General features: G+C 41.4%; 1 protein-coding gene across 1 annotated transcript in view; it reads right to left on the bottom strand.

Moving 5' to 3' along the window:
• Positions 1–12,485, bottom strand: part of LOC117304508 (uncharacterized oxidoreductase TM_0325-like) — a 29,032-nt gene extending 16,547 nt beyond the window's left edge. The window contains exon 1 of the mRNA XM_033789015.1: positions 12,141–12,485. The gene's annotated coding sequence lies outside the window, so the exon portion shown is untranslated. The remainder of the gene's footprint in view (positions 1–12,140) is intronic.
• Between the last annotated feature and the right edge of the window lie 3,187 nt (positions 12,486–15,672).

Raw genomic sequence — 15,672 nt, forward strand, 5'->3', positions numbered from 1 at the left:
CTGCGTCATCCTGGCATGTCCCTGAATTTAAATTTCAAAGTTTTAGAGCGGCTTCCAGACTTCTTGGTACCGAAAATTAAAAGTAGGCGGCTGTGCTCCGAAACGAACTCAACAAGCCTCCCTAGGGGATTTTTGTGCACAGAGAAAATCAAAAGTACAACGGGTCAATTTCACCCAAAATCATTGCCCAATCTTAACAAGTTTAGCACCAATGGATGGACAATTTCAAGGGCTTTCCTCTCGTACAAAATTAGGGCTATGGGGATTTTCAAAGCGACGCTAGAGGCCAGGGAGTAGACCCGACACACCCCCTAAATTTGGGACATTTAATGCATGAAATACACGGCATGTGGTGATTATTGGAGAAAACAAATATATGCCTTGAAAAAAAAGCCCGGACTTATAAAAACTTTCAGCTATGCTTTTGAATCATTCTGGAACTAAAAACGATAGAGAGACGCAGTTTGTACCTGCGTCATCCTGGCATGTCCCTGAATTTAAATTTCAAAGTTTTAGAGCGGCTTCCAGACTTCTTGGTACCGAAAATTAAAAGTAGGCGGCTGTGCTCCGAAACGAACTCAACAAGCCTCCCTAGGGGATTTTTGTGCACAGAGAAAATCAAAAGTACAACGGGTCAATTTCACCCAAAATCATTGCCCAATCTTAACAAGTTTAGCACCAATGGATGGACAATTTCAAGGGCTTTCCTCTCGTACAAAAATTAGGGCTATGGGGATTTTCAAAGCGACGCTAGAGGCCAGGGAGTAGACCCGACACACCCCCTAAATTTGGGACATTTAATGCATGAAATACACGGCATGTGGTGATTATTGGAGAAAACAAATATATGCCTTGAAAAAAAAGCCCGGACTTATAAAAACTTTCAGCTATGCTTTTGAATCATTCTGGAACTAAAAACGATAGAGAGACGCAGTTTGTACCTGCGTCATCCTGGCATGTCCCTGAATTTAAATTTCAAAGTTTTAGAGCGGCTTCCAGACTTCTTGGTACCGAAAATTAAAAGTAGGCGGCTGTGCTCCGAAACGAACTCAACAAGCCTCCCTAGGGGATTTTTGTGCACAGAGAAAATCAAAAGTACAACGGGTCAATTTCACCCAAAATCATTGCCCAATCTTAACAAGTTTAGCACCAATGGATGGACAATTTCAAGGGCTTTCCTCTCGTACAAAAATTAGGGCTATGGGGATTTTCAAAGCGACGCTAGAGGCCAGGGAGTAGACCCGACACACCCCCTAAATTTGGGACATTTAATGCATGAAATACACGGCATGTGGTGATTATTGGAGAAAACAAATATATGCCTTGAAAAAAAAGCCCGGACTTATAAAAACTTTCAGCTATGCTTTTGAATCATTCTGGAACTAAAAACGATAGAGAGACGCAGTTTGTACCTGCGTCATCCTGGCATGTCCCTGAATTTAAATTTCAAAGTTTTAGAGCGGCTTCCAGACTTCTTGGTACCGAAAATTAAAAGTAGGCGGCTGTGCTCCGAAACGAACTCAACAAGCCTCCCTAGGGGATTTTTGTGCACAGAGAAAATCAAAAGTACAACGGGTCAATTTCACCCAAAATCATTGCCCAATCTTAACAAGTTTAGCACCAATGGATGGACAATTTCAAGGGCTTTCCTCTCGTACAAAAATTAGGGCTATGTGGATTTTCAAAGCGACGCTAGAGGCCAGGGAGTAGACCCGACACACCCCCTAAATTTGGGACATTTAATGCATGAAATACACGGCATGTGGTGATTATTGGAGAAAACAAATATATGCCTTGAAAAAAAAGCCCGGACTTATAAAAACTTTCAGCTATGCTTTTGAATCATTCTGGAACTAAAAACGATAGAGAGACGCAGTTTGTACCTGCGTCATCCTGGCATGTCCCTGAATTTAAATTTCAAAGTTTTAGAGCGGCTTCCAGACTTCTTGGTACCGAAAATTAAAAGTAGGCGGCTGTGCTCCGAAACGAACTCAACAAGCCTCCCTAGGGGATTTTTGTGCACAGAGAAAATCAAAAGTACAACGGGTCAATTTCACCCAAAATCATTGCCCAATCTTAACAAGTTTAGCACCAATGGATGGACAATTTCAAGGGCTTTCCTCTCGTACAAAAATTAGGGCTATGGGGATTTTCAAAGCGACGCTAGAGGCCAGGGAGTAGACCCGACACACCCCCTAAATTTGGGACATTTAATGCATGAAATACACGGCATGTGGTGATTATTGGAGAAAACAAATATATGCCTTGAAAAAAAAGCCCGGACTTATAAAAACTTTCAGCTATGCTTTTGAATCATTCTGGAACTAAAAACGATAGAGAGACGCAGTTTGTACCTGCGTCATCCTGGCATGTCCCTGAATTTAAATTTCAAAGTTTTAGAGCGGCTTCCAGACTTCTTGGTACCGAAAATTAAAAGTAGGCGGCTGTGCTCCGAAACGAACTCAACAAGCCTCCCTAGGGGATTTTTGTGCACAGAGAAAATCAAAAGTACAACGGGTCAATTTCACCCAAAATCATTGCCCAATCTTAACAAGTTTAGCACCAATGGATGGACAATTTCAAGGGCTTTCCTCTCGTATAAAAATTAGGGCTATGTGGATTTTCAAAGCGACGCTAGAGGCCAGGGAGTAGACCCGACACACCCCCTAAATTTGGGACATTTAATGCATGAAATACACGGCATGTGGTGATTATTGGAGAAAACAAATATATGCCTTGAAAAAAAAGCCCGGACTTATAAAAACTTTCAGCTATGCTTTTGAATCATTCTGGAACTAAAAACGATAGAGAGACGCAGTTTGTACCTGCGTCATCCTGGCATGTCCCTGAATTTAAATTTCAAAGTTTTAGAGCGGCTTCCAGACTTCTTGGTACCGAAAATTAAAAGTAGGCGGCTGTGCTCCGAAACGAACTCAACAAGCCTCCCTAGGGGATTTTATGCACAGAGAAAATCAAAAGTACAACGGGTCAATTTCACCCAAAATCATTGCCCAATCTTAACAAGTTTAGCACCAATGGATGGACAATTTCAAGGGCTTTCCTCTCGTATAAAAATTAGGGCTATGTGGATTTTCAAAGCGACGCTAGAGGCCAGGGAGTAGACCCGACACACCCCCTAAATTTGGGACATTTAATGCATGAAATACACGGCATGTGGTGATTATTGGAGAAAACAAATATATGCCTTGAAAAAAAAGCCCGGACTTATAAAAACTTTCAGCTATGCTTTTGAATCATTCTGGAACTAAAAACGATAGAGAGACGCAGTTTGTACCTGCGTCATCCTGGCATGTCCCTGAATTTAAATTTCAAAGTTTTAGAGCGGCTTCCAGACTTCTTGGTACCGAAAATTAAAAGTAGGCGGCTGTGCTCCGAAACGAACTCAACAAGCCTCCCTAGGGGATTTTTGTGCACAGAGAAAATCAAAAGTACAACGGGTCAATTTCACCCAAAATCATTGCCCAATCTTAACAAGTTTAGCACCAATGGATGGACAATTTCAAGGGCTTTCCTCTCGTACAAAAATTAGGGCTATGTGGATTTTCAAAGCGACGCTAGAGGCCAGGGAGTAGACCCGACACACCCCCTAAATTTGGGACATTTAATGCATGAAATACACGGCATGTGGTGATTATTGGAGAAAACAAATATATGCCTTGAAAAAAAAGCCCGGACTTATAAAAACTTTCAGCTATGCTTTTGAATCATTCTGGAACTAAAAACGATAGAGAGACGCAGTTTGTACCTGCGTCATCCTGGCATGTCCCTGAATTTAAATTTCAAAGTTTTAGAGCGGCTTCCAGACTTCTTGGTACCGAAAATTAAAAGTAGGCGGCTGTGCTCCGAAACGAACTCAACAAGCCTCCCTAGGGGATTTTTGTGCACAGAGAAAATCAAAAGTACAACGGGTCAATTTCACCCAAAATCATTGCCCAATCTTAACAAGTTTAGCACCAATGGATGGACAATTTCAAGGGCTTTCCTCTCGTACAAAAATTAGGGCTATGGGGATTTTCAAAGCGACGCTAGAGGCCAGGGAGTAGACCCGACACACCCCCTAAATTTGGGACATTTAATGCATGAAATACACGGCATGTGGTGATTATTGGAGAAAACAAATATATGCCTTGAAAAAAAAGCCCGGACTTATAAAAACTTTCAGCTATGCTTTTGAATCATTCTGGAACTAAAAACGATAGAGAGACGCAGTTTGTACCTGCGTCATCCTGGCATGTCCCTGAATTTAAATTTCAAAGTTTTAGAGCGGCTTCCAGACTTCTTGGTACCGAAAATTAAAAGTAGGCGGCTGTGCTCCGAAACGAACTCAACAAGCCTCCCTAGGGGATTTTTGTGCACAGAGAAAATCAAAAGTACAACGGGTCAATTTCACCCAAAATCATTGCCCAATCTTAACAAGTTTAGCACCAATGGATGGACAATTTCAAGGGCTTTCCTCTCGTACAAAAATTAGGGCTATGGGGATTTTCAAAGCGACGCTAGAGGCCAGGGAGTAGACCCGACACACCCCCTAAATTTGGGACATTTAATGCATGAAATACACGGCATGTGGTGATTATTGGAGAAAACAAATATATGCCTTGAAAAAAAAGCCCGGACTTATAAAAACTTTCAGCTATGCTTTTGAATCATTCTGGAACTAAAAACGATAGAGAGACGCAGTTTGTACCTGCGTCATCCTGGCATGTCCCTGAATTTAAATTTCAAAGTTTTAGAGCGGCTTCCAGACTTCTTGGTACCGAAAATTAAAAGTAGGCGGCTGTGCTCCGAAACGAACTCAACAAGCCTCCCTAGGGGATTTTTGTGCACAGAGAAAATCAAAAGTACAACGGGTCAATTTCACCCAAAATCATTGCCCAATCTTAACAAGTTTAGCACCAATGGATGGACAATTTCAAGGGCTTTCCTCTCGTACAAAAATTAGGGCTATGTGGATTTTCAAAGCGACGCTAGAGGCCAGGGAGTAGACCCGACACACCCCCTAAATTTGGGACATTTAATGCATGAAATACACGGCATGTGGTGATTATTGGAGAAAACAAATATATGCCTTGAAAAAAAAGCCCGGACTTATAAAAACTTTCAGCTATGCTTTTGAATCATTCTGGAACTAAAAACGATAGAGAGACGCAGTTTGTACCTGCGTCATCCTGGCATGTCCCTGAATTTAAATGTCAAAGTTTTAGAGCGGCTTCCAGACTATTTGGTACCGAAAATTAAAAGTAGGCGGCTGTGCTCCGAAACGAACTCAACAAGCCTCCCTAGGGGATTTTCGTGCACAGAGAAAATCAAAAGTACAACGGGTCAATTTCACCCAAAATCATTGCCCAATCTTAACAAGTTTAGCACCAATGGATGGACAATTTCAAGGGCTTTCCTCTCGTACAAAAATTAGGGCTATGTGGATTTTCAAAGCGACGCTAGAGGCCAGGGAGTAGACCCGACACACCCCCTAAATTTGGGACATTTAATGCATGAAATACACGGCATGTGGTGATTATTGGAGAAAACAAATATATGCCTTGAAAAAAAAGCCCGGACTTATAAAAACTTTCAGCTATGCTTTTGAATCATTCTGGAACTAAAAACGATAGAGAGACGCAGTTTGTACCTGCGTCATCCTGGCATGTCCCTGAATTTAAATTTCAAAGTTTTAGAGCGGCTTCCAGACTTCTTGGTACCGAAAATTAAAAGTAGGCGGCTGTGCTCCGAAACGAACTCAACAAGCCTCCCTAGGGGATTTTTGTGCACAGAGAAAATCAAAAGTACAACGGGTCAATTTCACCCAAAATCATTGCCCAATCTTAACAAGTTTAGCACCAATGGATGGACAATTTCAAGGGCTTTCCTCTCGTACAAAAATTAGGGCTATGTGGATTTTCAAAGCGACGCTAGAGGCCAGGGAGTAGACCCGACACACCCCCTAAATTTGGGACATTTAATGCATGAAATACACGGCATGTGGTGATTATTGGAGAAAACAAATATATGCCTTGAAAAAAAAGCCCGGACTTATAAAAACTTTCAGCTATGCTTTTGAATCATTCTGGAACTAAAAACGATAGAGAGACGCAGTTTGTACCTGCGTCATCCTGGCATGTCCCTGAATTTAAATTTCAAAGTTTTAGAGCGGCTTCCAGACTTCTTGGTACCGAAAATTAAAAGTAGGCGGCTGTGCTCCGAAACGAACTCAACAAGCCTCCCTAGGGGATTTTTGTGCACAGAGAAAATCAAAAGTACAACGGGTCAATTTCACCCAAAATCATTGCCCAATCTTAACAAGTTTAGCACCAATGGATGGACAATTTCAAGGGCTTTCCTCTCGTACAAAAATTAGGGCTATGGGGATTTTCAAAGCGACGCTAGAGGCCAGGGAGTAGACCCGACACACCCCCTAAATTTGGGACATTTAATGCATGAAATACACGGCATGTGGTGATTATTGGAGAAAACAAATAAATGCCTTGAAAAAAAAGCCCGGACTTATAAAAACTTTCAGCTATGCTTTTGAATCATTCTGGAACTAAAAACGATAGAGAGACGCAGTTTGTACCTGCGTCATCCTGGCATGTCCCTGAATTTAAATTTCAAAGTTTTAGAGCGGCTTCCAGACTTCTTGGTACCGAAAATTAAAAGTAGGCGGCTGTGCTCCGAAACGAACTCAACAAGCCTCCCTAGGGGATTTTTGTGCACAGAGAAAATCAAAAGTACAACGGGTCAATTTCACCCAAAATCATTGCCCAATCTTAACAAGTTTAGCACCAATGGATGGACAATTTCAAGGGCTTTCCTCTCGTACAAAAATTAGGGCTATGTGGATTTTCAAAGCGACGCTAGAGGCCAGGGAGTAGACCCGACACACCCCCTAAATTTGGGACATTTAATGCATGAAATACACGGCATGTGGTGATTATTGGAGAAAACAAATATATGCCTTGAAAAAAAAGCCCGGACTTATAAAAACTTTCAGCTATGCTTTTGAATCATTCTGGAACTAAAAACGATAGAGAGACGCAGTTTGTACCTGCGTCATCCTGGCATGTCCCTGAATTTAAATGTCAAAGTTTTAGAGCGGCTTCCAGACTTCTTGGTACCGAAAATTAAAAGTAGGCGGCTGTGCTCCGAAACGAACTCAACAAGCCTCCCTAGGGGATTTTTGTGCACAGAGAAAATCAAAAGTACAACGGGTCAATTTCACCCAAAATCATTGCCCAATCTTAACAAGTTTAGCACCAATGGATGGACAATTTCAAGGGCTTTCCTCTCGTACAAAAATTAGGGCTATGTGGATTTTCAAGGCGACGCTAGAGGCCAGGGAGTAGACCCGACACACCCCCTAAATTTGGGACATTTAATGCATGAAATACACGGCATGTGGTGATTATTGGAGAAAACAAATATATGCCTTGAAAAAAATCGCCCGGACTTATAAAAACTTTCAGCTATGCTTTTGAATCATTCTGGAACTAAAAACGATAGAGAGACGCAGTTTGTACCTGCGTCATCCTGGCATGTCCCTGAATTTAAATTTCAAAGTTTTAGAGCGGCTTCCAGACTTCTTGGTACCGAAAATTAAAAGTAGGCGGCTGTGCTCCGAAACGAACTCAACAAGCCTCCCTAGGGGATTTTTGTGCACAGAGAAAATCAAAAGTACAACGGGTCAATTTCACCCAAAATCATTGCCCAATCTTAACAAGTTTAGCACCAATGGATGGACAATTTCAAGGGCTTTCCTCTCGTACACAAATTAGGGCTATGGGGATTTTCAAGGCGACGCTAGAGGCCAGGGAGTAGACCCGACACACCCCCTAAATTTGGGACATTTAATGCATGAAATACACGGCATGTGGTGATTATTGGAGAAAACAAATATATGCCTTGAAAAAAAAGCCCGGACTTATAAAAACTTTCAGCTATGCTTTTGAATCATTCTGGAACTAAAAACGATAGAGAGACGCAGTTTGTACCTGCGTCATCCTGACATGTCCCTGAATTTAAATTTCAAAGTTTTAGAGCGGCTTCCAGACTTCTTGGTACCGAAAATTAAAAGTAGGCGGCTGTGCTCCGAAACGAACTCAACAAGCCTCCCTAGGGGATTTTTGTGCACAGAGAAAATCAAAAGTACAACGGGTCAATTTCACCCAAAATCATTGCCCAATCTTAACAAGTTTAGCACCAATGGATGGACAATTTCAAGGGCTTTCCTCTCGTACAAAAATTAGGGCTATGGGGATTTTTAAAGCGACGCTAGAGGCCAGGGAGTAGACCCGACACACCCCCTAACTTTGGGACATTTAATGCATGAAATACATGGCATGTGGTGATTATTGGAGAAAACAAATATATGCCTTGAAAAAAAAGCCCGGACTTATAAAAACTTTCAGCTATGCTTTTGAATCATTCTGGAACTAAAAACGATAGAGAGACGCAGTTTGTACCTGCGTCATCCTGGCATGTCCCTGAATTTAAATGTCAAAGTTTTAGAGCGGCTTCCAGACTATTTGGTACCGAAAATTAAAAGTAGGCGGCTGTGCTCCGAAACGAACTCAACAAGCCTCCCTAGGGGATTTTCGTGCACAGAGAAAATCAAAAGTACAACGGGTCAATTTCACCCAAAATCATTGCCCAATCTTAACAAGTTTAGCACCAATGGATGGACAATTTCAAGGGCTTTCCTCTCGTACAAAAATTAGGGCTATGTGGATTTTCAAGGCGACGCTAGAGGCCAGGGAGTAGACCCGACACACCCCCTAAATTTAGGACATTTAATGCATGAAATACACGGCATGTGGTCATTATTGGAGAAAACAAATATATGCCTTGAAAAAAAAGCCCGGACTTATAAAAACTTTCAGCTATGCTTTTGAATCATTCTGGAACTAAAAACGATAGAGAGACGCAGTTTGTACCTGCGTCATCCTGGCATGTCCCTGAATTTAAATTTCAAAGTTTTAGAGCGGCTTCCAGACTTCTTGGTACCGAAAATTAAAAGTAGGCGGCTGTGCTCCGAAACGAACTCAACAAGCCTCCCTAGGGGATTTTTGTGCACAGAGAAAATCAAAAGTACAACGGGTCAATTTCACCCAAAATCATTGCCCAATCTTAACAAGTTTAGCACCAATGGATGGACAATTTCAAGGGCTTTCCTCTCGTACACAAATTAGGGCTATGGGGATTTTCAAGGCGACGCTAGAGGCCAGGGAGTAGACCCGACACACCCCCTAAATTTGGGACATTTAATGCATGAAATACACGGCATGTGGTGATTATTGGAGAAAACAAATATATGCCTTGAAAAAAAAGCCCGGACTTATAAAAACTTTCAGCTATGCTTTTGAATCATTCTGGAACTAAAAACGATAGAGAGACGCAGTTTGTACCTGCGTCATCCTGACATGTCCCTGAATTTAAATTTCAAAGTTTTAGAGCGGCTTCCAGACTTCTTGGTACCGAAAATTAAAAGTAGGCGGCTGTGCTCCGAAACGAACTCAACAAGCCTCCCTAGGGGATTTTTGTGCACAGAGAAAATCAAAAGTACAACGGGTCAATTTCACCCAAAATCATTGCCCAATCTTAACAAGTTTAGCACCAATGGATGGACAATTTCAAGGGCTTTCCTCTCGTACAAAAATTAGGGCTATGGGGATTTTTAAAGCGACGCTAGAGGCCAGGGAGTAGACCCGACACACCCCCTAACTTTGGGACATTTAATGCATGAAATACATGGCATGTGGTGATTATTGGAGAAAACAAATATATGCCTTGAAAAAAAAGCCCGGACTTATAAAAACTTTCAGCTATGCTTTTGAATCATTCTGGAACTAAAAACGATAGAGAGACGCAGTTTGTACCTGCGTCATCCTGGCATGTCCCTGAATTCAAATTTCAAAGTTTTAGAGCGGCTTCCAGACTTCTTGATACCGAAAATTAAAAGTAGGCGGCTGTGCTCCGAAACGAACTCAACAAGCCTCCCTAGGGGATTTTTGTGCACAGAGAAAATCAAAAGTACAACGGGTCAATTTGACCCATAATCATTGCTCAATCTAAGCAAGTTTAGACCCATTGGATGGACAATTTCAAGGGCTTTCCTCTCGTACAAAAATTAGTGCTATGAGGATTTTCAAAGCGACGCTAGAGGCTAGGGAGTACACCCGACACACCCCATAAATTTGGGACATTTAATGCATGAAACACACGGCATGTGGTCATTATTGGAGAAAACAAATATATGCGGTGAAAAAAAAGCCCGGACTTCTAAAAACTTTCAGCTATGCTTTTGAATCATTCTGGAACTAAAAACGATAGAGAGACGCAGTTTGTACCTGCGTCATCCTGACATGTCCCTAAATTCAAATTTCAAAGTTTTAGAGCGGCTTTCAGACTTCTTGATACCGAAAATTACAAGTAGGCGGCTGTGCTCCGAAACGAACTCGTAGTTAATTCTACATTCAATTCTATATCTATGGCTCATTCAGGTTGTGTCACGTGCAAAACCTGAATAAGCACAGGTGCATGTCACGCCCATTTAAAGGCAGTGGACACTTTCTTTGGTAATTACTCATCGGATAGCCATTTTCAAGGTATTTCTTCTTGAACTAATTTTAATGATATGATAAGCGGGGCCAGCAGCCAGGAAGTAGACCTATTACCACCCCAAAGTTGTATGCATGGGCTATACACAAAAAGCCGACGAATTGTTTTGTTGAATGGTTTTAAAATAAATCTGAGCCGAACTCTTCAATAACTCTGAAATTTAACATGCTAGAGACACGGAGTCCGTGTACCCGACACTACCTGGCATATCCCTGCATCCGAATTTTAAAAGTTTTAGGGCGGCTTCGACAATTTTTATGATAGCGGAAACACCAAGTAAGTGAGAATCAGAACTGTGCTCAACAGCCTCCCAAAAGGGATTTTTGTGCACAGAGCTGTCTAACATAAGTTCACAGATTTGTTAAGGTCATTTCGACTCCAGACTAATGCCCAATCTCTACAAAATTTACCGCGTCATCGGTTAGCAATACGTACACCCAATTTATTCCGGGACGAATTTTGTCATTTTCCTTTGTACATATGCTAAGTTACTGGTTGAAGTGATAACAATGGTGTACATTCTCTGTGATCAGACACAAGGGCTTGGCCACAAAACATCGGTATTTCTCATTCTTAAAAGGAACTGTGCCAGCTATATAGCCAACGGAATGTGAAACTCTAACTGGTACAATAGATTGCATAATGGCTATAGAACTAATTCTGGCCAAAAGACTAAGCTCAGGACATACCGTATCTTCAAACCCAGTTTGAGTTTGAGTTATATTTACGTTGTGTTAATTATAATATCGCCATTATTTGCCCCAATTCAGATGCTCTTCACACAAGCTACTTATTGAACTATAGGGAGGTTTATTGGGTTAGAGTCAAACCAAAGAATTGGCAAAAAGTTTCCGTATGGCGCCACCACTTTTTCATTCGGTATGAAATAATATAGTATCTAATTTACCTCAATGAGATATCCCTTTTTGTAAAAATGAGTGAAAAAGTGATGGCGCCATACGGAAAGTTATCCGTTTTTTGTTATTAGTTAAAGGAACACGTTGCCTTGGATCAGTCGAGTTTGTAACCGTTTTTTAATACATTTGATTAGAAATATATTTTAAAAGTAGAATATAATGATCCACACAAGTATCACTCATAATTGCGTGGTTTTCCCTTTACCTTATCGACATACACGGCCAGCCATTTATGGGAGTCAAAATATTCTGCTTCCATAAATGGCCGACCGTGTTAGTTCGTCAAGTAAAAGAAAAACCACGCAATTTTGAGGCAAATGTGTATGGATCATTGTATTCAACTTTTGAAACATCTTTCTAAACCATATGCATTTTATAACAAACTGTTACACACGCTTTTCAAAGACGAACTCGACCGATCCAAGGCAACGTGTTCCTTTCACACTCATTTCCTTATGACTTCTTCACTAATTGTTATTCATTATTACAATGCTACCCCCCCCCCCCCGTTTCGGAATAAAAAATAATACAATTAAAAACAATTAACTTAGAGTATATGGACAGGCGGGGGTACGGCTGACAACAGCTTACCACTTGCTGAGTTAGACACGTCCTGCCGTGTTCAGACGCTATCACTCGGCACTCAAAATGGCGGCAAACTTCACTGTTTCAGCTCCCCTTCAGACGCATTTCCTGATCATTATATCCATGCATGTCCTGCATCAGTCCATAGACAAGTTTTGGGAATCATTGCTACCTTCTTGTGACGGATGCTAAGACCTTTGATGAAGCTGAACAGTATACTGTCAGAGTTTGTCACGCCTTGGCAGACCACTCCCAACTGGCGTATGAGCCAAGAGAAAAATGGCGGTAAAAGGGTCTTGTGTGGAGATGCGTTATGGCCCCTTGTGGAATGACACGCCTTGCACCGGGGTGTTGAGATTCATGTGTAAATGACCTGAAACATTTCAAGCATACTATGTTTAATCAAGATGAGCACAACTCGTCAAAAGTCATCGGGCAGGTTAATGAACATAGGCATGAATGAAATGTAATAATTGTACCTGATTGTAACCTGTGGGAGGGGGACAAAATTAAGAACTCGTTATAAGTGCTGAAATTAAAGGCGATGAACACTGTTGGTTATTATAAGTGCTGAAATTAAAGGCAATGAACACTGTTAGTAATTACTCAAAATAATTATTAGCATAATACCTTTCTTGGTAATGAGTTATGGGAAGAGGTTGATAGTATAACACAATGTAAGAAACAGCACTCTCAAAAAAGATTCACGAATTTGATTAAAGGCACTGTGTACACGTTTGGTAATATTGTCAAAGACCCGTGTTCTCACTTGGTGTATCCCATCATAAGCATACCGTAACAAGCCTGTAAAATTTGGGCTCAATCGGTCATCCAAGTTGCGAGAAAACGATGAAAGAAAACATACCCTTGTTGGACGAATTGTTGTGCTTTCAAAGAGGAATAAAAGACTTCTATCTAGAAGTATTTTATTATTTTTGTGTGAAATTACCTCTTTCTCAAAAACTACATTATTTCAGAGGAATTCGTAGCCCACAATGTTTTACACTATCAACAGCTCTCCAATGCTCGTCACCAAGTCAGTTTTTAAGTTAATATTTTATGTTGAGTAATTACCAAACGTGTACCTTCCCTTTAAGAGACCTCAAAATTTGAAAATAGTAAGTTGCCGGACGTTTAGACCGTAGCAACAAACATGAACATGTCACTATTTGTTTTGTTGTCATTTAGCCTTCGAGAAAGATTCTGATGGATCGAAACGTCAGGCCACTAAATATGCTTTTCATTTATAATCAGGTCCTTTCGGTTGTTAAGCAGTTTGCAGCTTACTAGTTTCTCAAACTTTTATAAGCAATGAGTGCGTTCGATTAGCTTCCCCGGGTCGACCCCGGTCTGCCCCAGGTACGTTCGAATAGCTTTGACGTCATTCCAGGGGCTCACCCAATTCCCAGTTTCATAGAGCTGCTAAGCATGAACATTTGGGTAGCATGAAATTTCTTCCTTGATTAAAACAGGATTACCAACCAAATTTCCATTGGTTGCATTTGCTTTTTTACTGTTGTTTGCCTATCTTGACAATGAAATAAAAGTTTGGTTGGGAAATCCTATTTGTATTAGTGCAAATTTTTCATGCTAAGCAAATTTCTGTGCTTAGCAGCAAATTGGGCCCGGGTCGGCTCCGAGTGCCCTTCTTCGAGATCACTTGGATCACTTGGGACTGGCCCGAGGTGCATGACGTCACCACGAGATCGATGGCGAGTGATCGTTCGGGAGCTCTTCTCAGGGGCTCTTCACCCGAATGCGCACCGCATTACAGCAGGGATCGAGCTAATCGAACGCACCACGGGATCGAGCTAATCGAACGCACCTATATTTGTTGGGATCCCGTCAGGGATCGAGCTAATCAAAAGCACCTATATTTGTTGCGTTACCAGCCAAAATACCATCTCACAAGTACGACCTGACTGGTACATCCCCATCCTGCTTTATTTTGCTCTAGCAAAAGCAAAACAGGGCCTGGGGTGGGCTGGTTGTCAAACAAGGGAAATTCTTTTTGCCCAAAGATTTATCGATAGTTATCTAGAAAATAAGGGGACATGTCTCCATTCTTTAATGGGGGTGTTCACGAAGGTTTGGTTTTTCCTTACAGCTAATTCTTCATCGTACATTCCACACATGTTTCCAAAAGTCTTCAAAGCAACGACATGTTTTATCACAATGCTATAATTTAACCGTTTATCCATATTTGTATCTTATTTGGGATCGTCCCCTCCTCTATCGCAGGAAAAGTATTTCCCTTTAAAACATTAATGTGCTTTGCCCTTCTCAATGGAGATATGCAAATTAGGCCGTGTCCGAAACGGCGACTTCGGCTACAGCTACGTCTAGATCGCGCGCGTCTGCCTATTCTTCAACACTGCTAGACGCGCTGATCTAGACGTAGCTGTAGCCGAAGTCGTCGTTTCGGACACGGCCCACCACGTTGGCTCGCTCCTTCGATATTAGACTGGTCCCCTGTCTTTATCACTCATGATCCTCGTAGTGTGACGTCAGGGCTACTTTGATGAGCACATTTTTCGGCGGGACGTTGACCTTTCCTTGAAGACAAAATGGCTGACCGCGAAAGACTCCAATTTTTCTCTCCAGTTATTCTGTATTTTATAGCCAATTCGGTTGACAAAACTACTGCAAAATGAATAAGGTGAGTTGAATATTAGTTATAGAATCTTTTGGGAGTGTTTTTGAGGTTTATATGAGGTTTCAAAACGGCAAAAATGGTGCAAACACATATATCTTAAATTGTCGGTGTGGCGGGTGGGCTTAAGTCATTTTGTGTGCAATGTGCGGTATGCTTAACTGTGCAGTGTGGCGGCAATCTTCGAAGCGCACGTGTTGATAATGCCTGATGTTCGTCTAGGAAAAATTTCCGTATGGCGCCACCACTTTTTCATTCGATATGAAATAATACAGTATCTAATTTTCGTCAATGTGATATCCCTTTTTGTAGAAATGAGTGAAAAGGTGGTGGCGCCATTATCCTTATACACAGAAAGTTATCCCTCGTCTCTTTCCGACAATTGTTAAGCAGTGTTCGCACTAGACTTAATTTGGGCAAACTAATCTAGCCAATGAGTAGCCCAGGTTTTGACTCCTCCGTTGCAGGCAACGCGACGGAGTGTAGGGTACGAAGGTCCCGTATCATTGCAAACAAAATTCAAAAATCTGTTAAAAATATTTCTACCTAACTCGGGAGTCTGAACTTTTACTCATATGTTCCTTGTAGTTGGAACTCCAAGCCCGCATTTTTTAAAATTGTTGAATTGTCTCCTTTGGTGTTAATATTTTGTGAAAAGAAATTTGAAATTGCATTTCCATTCCCGTGTAAACACTTTCTTGCACTGATCACTGGCGGCCTACTATTTGCAGCCAAATTGCCTTCAACTTGCGTCAACGAAACACTAGGCAGATTGATAAATAGTCAGGGAGCAATTTACACAAACTGCAGAACTTTGCGACGTCTTGTGCCAAAACTCCACGTGCTGGAAGCGTATTTTTTCCCAAGGGCAAATAAGGCCACTTT

The sequence above is a fragment of the Asterias rubens genome, chromosome 21, assembly GCF_902459465.1.
Source record: "Asterias rubens chromosome 21, eAstRub1.3, whole genome shotgun sequence".
Classification (NCBI taxonomy): domain Eukaryota; kingdom Metazoa; phylum Echinodermata; class Asteroidea; order Forcipulatida; family Asteriidae; genus Asterias; species Asterias rubens.